An 8,708-nucleotide genomic window follows, 5' to 3' on the forward strand; every position below is an offset into this window, starting at 1 on the left:
CCAATGTTGTTTTGCAGATTCATTTTCATCTATGTTCCAGTGTTCTTGGTCAATAAAAGAGAGCATATAGCTGTGACCTTCATGATCAAATGAGAAATCCTCTAACTGGCCTTCTCTAACCTTCCCAGTCTTTTTACACCTTACCCCCCAGTCCAGGCCACCCCCACCCTCAGAAACCTTGACTTCTTTTGCTGTTCTTCAAACAAGACATTCAATCTGCCAGCTCCAGGCCCTTTCACTGACCATCCACCATGCCCGAAATGCTCTCCCTCCTCATCACCTCCTCCTGGCTTCCCTGGCTTCCTTCAAATACCAGCAAAACCCCCTTAATGCCTTGCCACTGTTGATTATCTCCAATTTATCCTGTATACGGCTTGTTTGCTCATATTTCTTTGCATATCATTCTCCACATTAGTCTGTGAGCTCCTTGAGGGTGGGTATTGTCCTTTTACATTTCTCTGTATTCCCAGCACTTGGTACAGTGCCTGGCACATAGTAAGGAATTAATAGATGTTTGTTGATTGATTTGTTTGAATAAATACTCATTGCTCACATAATAGATGCAATGCTACTGCTCACAGCAGCTAGAACTTCAAAGCTATCTTATTCTCCTCAATAACACCATTACTCCTACATTGTATGCTTTCCTTGCTTCTCCCCCTTGCTACAAAATTCCATTCATAATACCAAGAAGGTCTCCTTATGGAGAGCATTCAGGGATGAAAGTCAAGAAAATATGGGTGTAATTTCTTACTTCTAATACTTAACGCCAATGTTATCATAGGCAAATCATTACCTCAATTTCCTCATCTATAAAATGAAAATAATAGTGCCTACCTTACAGGGTAAAGTTGAAATCAGATAATGTATGCAATGTGTTTCACAAATTTGAAAGTGCTATATAAATGTGTTATCATACCACAGCATGCATAGTGTTATGTTATATATTGTTCGTTTAGTCACCACAGGGAGTTAATGAGCTAGGTTTGGGGTCCCTTTCTCCCCTAATGCTGGACACTGGGATCACATTACTAGAGCAGTATGAGTCAGAGTTTACACTAAAAAGATAATGTCAAACCACAGATTGATCTATCAGAGGAGACAAGGGGGTCCTTTCTTCATAGAATCATAGTTTTAGGACCTTCCTTTTACATTTATCTTATATGTCTAGCTCTAAGTGAGCTAGAATTACAAAGTAAGCTAGATAGCTACAGGCAGAAGCAATCTAAGATACCTGCTGGTATTTCACAATCACAGAATGTTGGAGCTACAAGAGACCTTAGAAACCAAATCCTTCATTTGACAAAGGGGAAAATTGAGGCTCAAAGACTTTACCAAGGTCACTCACATGGTAACTATGGAGCCGAAATGAAGTATAGGATATGGAGTCAGGTTCCGCTAACGAGAATTTATTAAGCATTTACTATGCTAAGCACTTGGAGAAGAGCAGGAACCATGGTCAAATTCTAATAAGGGACATAACATGCAAAAAAAAAACATTCATGTAAGAAACAAACAGTATAAATGGGAAGCTTCTTGCCAACCCTAAAGCTATGATTCTGTGAAGAAAGGAGCCCTTGATTGCTTGTCTCCTCTGGTTGACCAATCTCTGGTTTGACATCATGTCTTCATTGTAGACTGACTCACACCACTCCAGGAATCTGATCTCACTATCCAGCACTCAGACCTAGCTCATTAACGCCCTGTGGCGATTGTCCTGAAACCAACCAGAAAGCAAAGAGGAAGGTAAAGGAAGAGGAACACAGCAGGAAGATAAAGAAAGACACCGAGAGACATAGACACCTCCAAAAAAGTGAAAAGACTTTAAGTCAACATACGAAGTGCAGACAGACAAATAACATTGGGAGGGATAAGTTGATTGTCCTGCTGGTGAAACAAAAACAAACAAATTGTCCCCGAGGGGGACTGAAGAGATCCATGGGGTTCTAGGAAACTGGCTGCTGGGTATCCATCTTGGAATTCATTGTCATTAACATTTTTCTCTTATATTTGTTTATATTTGTTCCCATCTCTCCCTCTATACCCAGCCCCCAATCAGGAAGATAACAAGTTTCTTCCTGAGAAGGCAAAAGCTCTTTACTTGGGAGCTAGGGGGTGGGGATGAGTCACAGGACAGGATGGCTGAGGCTGGTTCACTCCCCTAAGTTACTTTTGCCTATAACCTGATACAGAGTGAAGTGAGAACAACTTATTCATTTTTGAGTTTGTTGTCATTAACATTTTTTTCTTTTATATTTGTTCCCACCTCTCCTTCTATACCCAGCCCCCAAACCCCTCCCCACTCTTGATCTGGCACTTAACTCCTAAAAATAAGTTTCTTGCTGAGAATGTAGAGGCTCTTTCCTGGGGGGAGGGGGGAGTCACAGGACAGGATGAGTGAGTTGGCTCATTCCCCTAAGTTACCTGCATATAACCTGATACCGAGTGGAGGGAGTAGAATCAGGAGAACAATTTATTCAGTATAACAAGAACCATTGTTAAGACCAACAACTCTAAAAGGTCTGAGCACTCCAATGCAAGGACCAACCAGCACAATCCCAGGGGACTCATGACGAAGCATACTGGTGCTTGCAGCAAGGTGATGAACTCAGGCTACAGAATGAGATGTATATTTTTGGACATGGCCAAGGCATAAAATGGTCCTGATTGCCTCTGCATATTTGTGACAAGGGTTTTGCTTTTGTTTCATAGAATCAAAGGACGTTAGAATCAGAAGGAAGATCAATCTCCCACATTTGACAGAGGTGACTTGTCTTGCCCAAGACTCTCATCAAGAGAGGTTGTTATAGAGCCAGACTAGAACCCGAGTTCTCATATTTCCAGCCCAAATAAATATAGTAGAATCACACATGTTAGAACAAGAAGAGAATTCTGAGGGCATCTATTTACCAACTTGCCCATTTTACAGATGAGAAAATAGAGGCCCAGGGATTTTAAGCCATTTCAACCACTTAGAGGGTGGAAGCATCGGAGGTAAGATTCATGAAGCAATTAGAGAATTTCATAGTGAATAAAGCAAACAATGAAATGCTGAGTTGTGTGTCCCCATTATTAGTACTGACCAAAGGAGAACAGGGTATTCACACAAGGCCTCTTGGAAGAAGGCTTAAAGTTTTGATGGGGGGTGGGGAGGAGGGCTGAGAGGGAGTGTGAGTAAAGGAGGAGATGGAAGAATGGACCTGGTGTGTTTTTGGTTTGTTTGTTCATTTTAGTGACCTGGGAAGAAGAAGATTCCACCACTGAGTCTTCAGGAGAAAGTTTTATTATTTTCCCAAATAAGAAATCTACTTACATCCAAATGGGAAGGCACTGGTACCTAGGCCTGAAAATCGTCCCCAAGCCTGCCCTCTTACCTCTCCTGACTGTCTCTCTTCCCAGCCCTTGATTCTTCTCTCTAACTTCCTCTCAAATTTGGCTGCATCTCTTTCACTTGAACTTATTATAGCCCTCGTCCTTCTCCTTCTCTTTGGTTGTACTTTGTTTATCGTCTCCCCATCACCCACTCTTGGTAGAGTCCCAAGAGCCTCCTCAGGAAGAAAAGCCAGCCAATCAGAGGCAGCACTGTCTCCCTTTCTTTATTCTGGAAGTCACTGCTCAAGTTTTCCAGGGACATTGAGATCCATGGTCATGAGCCCAAGAAGGCAATAAAAAAGATCCCAGCTTAAGGGCTCACCCTGGCAGAATCCCTTAAATGCACACACACACACACACACACACACACACACAATCACACACAATTACACACACAGGAATAACCCTCTTTGCAGCCAGAGAAAGTAAGAGAAACATAGAAAGAGGCTGAGAGAGAAGAAGAAAAAGAGAAAGAGAGAGCAGGGAAGGCAGTTTCTAGAGTTGGAATCCTAGGATACATCTTGAAGGATCCCCTGGAAATCAGTTAGTCCAGAAGTCAAGATTCACTGACCCCTTTTTTTGTTCCCTTAAAGCCCTAGTTTTCTATTGTTCTATGATACTACTGGTGGGTATATTAGGCTCATCCCTGAATCACCTGAAGTATTGGGACTAAATATTATTTTTATAAGGTTGACCTAACCTAGGATTCTACCCTTCCTTGACATATCCTATCTCCTAAAGGTAAGGGATTGCCTCTCTGAGTAAACAGTTCTGCTGATGACCCTATACACCTCCTCTCCCCACCATATTTGTCCTTTATTTTTTTCACTCTTCTTTCTCCCTTCCTCTTATATCCACACTCCCTTTTTTTGTCCATTTCTTGCCTCCCTCTTTCCTTCTCTTACTTGTCTAAGTCTTATGAGATAGTTGGATTTAAAAGGGATCTTAGAGCTCATGGAGGCCCCTACTCCTAAAACATTCCAAACACATGGCTCTCCATCTAGGAAGAAGGCTGTAGCAGCAAGCACCTCAGCATCCCCAGGGTGGCTGCCAACACAGGTTCTTAGATCTGCTTTTCTAAAGGAAAGCAACTCAAAATGGGTTAACAAGCTTACTTTAATCAATCAAACATATATCGTTTACCTAGTTCAGGGGGAAAAGGTCAGCACCCCGAACTTCAGAGTATACAGACAGAAGTTACAAGACAGAGAAACAGATCAAGCAGACAGGCTTCCAAATCATCCAATACATCCATACCAAATCACAGTTACCAGAGAGGGAAGCATCAACATCTGGGTTTTTCAAAGCCAGGGGACTCTCAATGGCTGCCCAGAGTTTCATCTGGTCAAATCACACAACACTTCTCAAAGTGAGAACCAAAGCAAAGCCTCCCATCAGGGCTTAAATAGCCTTCTGCTGGGTCAGAGAATGTAACAACCCTCTTAACCCACTGCCCAATCACAAAGCACCAAGGTGTGGGCATTCCAGAAAAACAAGCCTCCCACCACAGGCTGCAGGTGCACTTAACCTAGGGGCAGGGAAGATCTTAAAAATTTACATTCCTACAACAAAGACATCTGAGTAAAGGTATGCAGAGCATGATTTAAGGAGAGGGAGAAGACTTCAGTTGGATGGATCAGAGGTGGAAACAACTGAGCTGAGCCTGGATGGCAGAGGATTCCAAGTGGTGGAGGTGAGAAAGGGGGGCTTTCCAGGCATGAGGTTAGCCTATGCAAATGAATGATGGTGGGAAAGGGTGGATAGTCCATTTGGGCTGGAACATAGAGCACTTGAAGGGTAATATGTGATACAGGGCTGGAAATGTTGATTGGACATTGTAGGCCAAACTGTGGAGGGCCCTGAATGCCAGGCTGAAAAGTTTGTATTCCATACTCCGGACAGCAGGAAATTACTGAAGATTTTTGAGAGGGGGAATGGGATGGTCAAATCTGTAATAATAAGACTATTTTGGCAGCTGTTGAAGAATGGACCAAAAATTAGCCAACACCTAGAGGAAGGGGATAAAGAACGCTAGAACTGATGCCAAAGTGGGTACTACCCAGAAAATTTGAAAATTGCTGTGTTATGTATGGGGTAGCTAGGTAGCATAACAGATAGAGCACCAGCCTGAAGTCAGAAGTATCTGAGTTCAAATCCAGTCTCAGACACTTACTGTGTGACACAGGCAAGTCATTTAACAAAGGAAGGAAGGAAGGAAAGAAAAATTGCTGTTACATGTATGAGCTATATCAAATTGTTTGTCTTTTCAAGAAGGTAGAATGGTAGGAAGATAATTTGGAACTCAAATTTAAAAAAACATGCTAAAAATTGGGGGTTTTACATGTAATTAGAAAAAATAAGATAAAATTTTTAAGAAAAAAAGAAAATTCTTGTTAATTCTATTTTCAGTTCCACCACCTATTGCTTCTCCAGCCTGCCTCCCCACAAACTGCACCTTGGAGGAGCTAAGCCCCTAGGCTAAGTCCTCCCAGGAACCATGCAATTTCCTCTTCACTGGAAAATTTCTATCCCACAGAAGCTCCCTTTCCACCTCTTGCTCTGAGAAATGTAATCTGATCAACACTGTCCCTGCCTTCTGTCAATGGCCTCACCTACTCTTCCACCTGCTGTCTTTGTGGCTTCCCAGACCAGAACTCCCTTCCCTGGACACCCCTGTTTTATGTTTGCTATCTTTTCCATTAGAATATAAGCTTCTTGAGAGCAGATAGTCTTTCTTTTTTTTTTTTAATTTGCATCCCAAAGCATTTAGTACAGGGTTTTGCACAGAGTAAGAGCTTAATTAAAGCCTTTCTTCATTCATTCACTCATTAAAGATTAGAGTCAGGGGTGCATGAAACCCAGAGTCAAGGCTGAGTCCTTAACCAGGGAGATGGGGAAGTAGACTAGTCTTGCCATGGGTCTGAGAAGTCTCACCTAAGATGGAAAAAGAACGGCCTGGACTTTTGAAAACTTTCGCTGGGGTCATAGTCATTCCCAAGCCTCTCTCTCACCCTGTCTCTGTCTGAGGGACAGCTTGGGTAGGATCACAATGTTCCCAACTTGAGACCTTAGAGTCCTTTTGGATAAACTTACAGATTCCCTGTATTCATTACCCCATCTCTGGTGCTGTTAATATCTCAGTCAATCCTCCCTGGAGGTCGAGCTGCCTGTTAATGTGTCTAGCTTTACAAATTCTCAGGTTCAGCCTTCTTTGGGTTCTCTTTTTTTCTCCCTCTATTCGTTCCTCTCTATGCCCTCTATGCTATTTTGGACTGGCAGCTGGAGAAAGGAGCCACAGCAGGAGTATCTGCAGAGGGAGGAATGAGGAGAGGGGTATTAAAATGCTTTGGATCTGAGCTCATCACTCACCCAAGGGCCCACTGGGCTGGGGGGTGCAGTTCACCTCCCTCCTTTACTCTAGTTCGGGCTACTCAAAGCAACATGGTGAATTGGCCTACACAGAGCAGTGGTTCTGGAGTCAGAAAACCTGGGTTCAAATATGGACTCTATTACTTGCCACCTGTGTGGCTTCCGCACGTTGGATCTCAGTTTTCTTGCCCATTAAGTCAGGGACTAAATGATCTTTAAGATCTAAATTAAGATTCTTTAAGTTCTTCCACTTCTAAATCAAATTATCTTAAGCCCCTGTTTGGCCAACCCATTTGTCAGTTTTACTCCCTACCCTTACTCACTTTTGCTGAGTTGTATGAAATTTTACTATAGCCTTGCAGGTAGGTTCAAAAAAATTACTAGCCTTGCCCTATCCCCCCAAACCACACTCATCTTTTCCTGTCCTTCACAGTGGCAATAACAGTGACAGTCATGAACATAAACAAGTGAGGAACATTTACTAAGTCCTTGGTAGAGCTAGCCTAACCACTGAGGGTGGGGGTAAGAGTTATCAAAAAATAGGGGATGTGCCCACATCTAGTCAAATTTAGTCTAGCTGGAGAGGCAAGCTTAACAGACATGAACAATGATTGAGCAGCAATGTAAGATCCGTTGGAGATAAGGGCTTTATCATGATTAATCTATTAAGTGCTAGAGCTGTTTCAGAAAAGGAAGGAATCCTGGTGAGTCCACCACCCTCTCCTCTAATTTTTCCAGTGCTAGAACTAGCTAGATCACAATCTCCCTCCCCAATTCCATGGCTGGCAGGAGGTGAATATCTCTCTCCAACCTCCTGGGATGCCTGGGGAATAATAGTTCCTAAGTCCTAAGAAGGAACAAGCAAAAATTTGGGCACTGTGGTAGGGACTGAGATAGCATCAGGACTCACTTCAATGCCAGCTGTATCAAAGTCCAACTGTAGTTTGGGTGGAATCCAGCTGAGAAGCTGGCTCCATTGTGGGTTCTCTACTGGCTGGATTCCACTGCCTGTTGATAAAGGAAAAGACATGAGCCAAGGTAAAGAGGTACATTGGGCCCTCCAAAATGACTTATTTGTCCACCTCTCCTGGGTCTTTGGCCACTCCCTACCAACACTCCCAAGAGGCAACCAAACAACTTTAAGGAAATCGATCTGATTTCTGCCACTAAGAATCAGCTCTGACTGTGACCCACTGGGCATCTTGAAACAAGTGACCTACCCTCTATGGTTAGAGGCCATTCACATTGTGTTATCTTGCAAGATCCAGTCAAATCAGATATTTCTGGAAATAAGTAGGTTATTGCTGGACCTTAGATAAGTTTGATTATGTCGAGATTTTGAAGGATTTGACCTCTATTTAGAAAATGGGAGGACCATCCTGCCCCCCCCCCCATTCAATCTCACAAACACTGGTAAGTACCTGATTTGTTCCAAGGTACTAGGGATAGAAAGACATAATAAAAGCAGGCCCTCCCTAAAGGGATTTACCTTCTTCTGGGAGTCCCATGCAAATCACTTAATGTAGACTTAGTTTCACACATTTTCTAATACAGTAAAGTGATTTTAGACCCTCTTTAGAAACAGCTGGGTAACCGAGGACTGGGCCTGGAACCAGGAAGACCTGAGCTCAAATCTAGCTTCATATTCTTCCTAGCTGGAAATGTCACCCTGGGAAAGTCACTTACCTTTATCTGCCTCCGTTTCTTCAAGTAAAATGGGGATAATAATAGTCCCTACCTCCCAGGTTTGTGAGGATCAAATGAAATAATAACCATAAAGGCACTTAGCACAGTGCCTGGCATATAATTGATAAAGGTTTGTTTCCTTCCTTTCTACTTGTTACCGATGTGGCCTTGAACAGGTCATATAACTTCTTGGTCTCAGTTTTCTTGCCTGTTAAATGGGAAACTAAAGGAGACAGAGAGAGAGAGAGAGAGAGAGAGAGAGAGAGAGAGAGAGAGAGAGA

General features: G+C 42.8%; 1 long non-coding RNA gene across 1 annotated transcript in view; it reads left to right on the forward strand.

Annotated features, from left to right (window-relative positions):
* The first annotated feature begins 4,914 nt into the window (after window positions 1-4,914).
* LOC138151566 (uncharacterized) overlaps window positions 4,915-8,708 on the forward strand; it is a 7,000-nt gene continuing 3,206 nt past the window's right edge. Inside the window, exon 1 of the long non-coding RNA XR_011165864.1 lies at window positions 4,915-5,065. This is a non-coding gene — a long non-coding RNA (uncharacterized lncRNA). The remainder of the gene's footprint in view (window positions 5,066-8,708) is intronic.

Source organism: Petaurus breviceps, unplaced genomic scaffold (assembly GCF_028583685.1).
Source record: "Petaurus breviceps papuanus isolate PSGF00001 unplaced genomic scaffold, PetGlider_PUasm1.0 90903, whole genome shotgun sequence".
Lineage (NCBI taxonomy): Eukaryota > Metazoa > Chordata > Mammalia > Diprotodontia > Petauridae > Petaurus > Petaurus breviceps.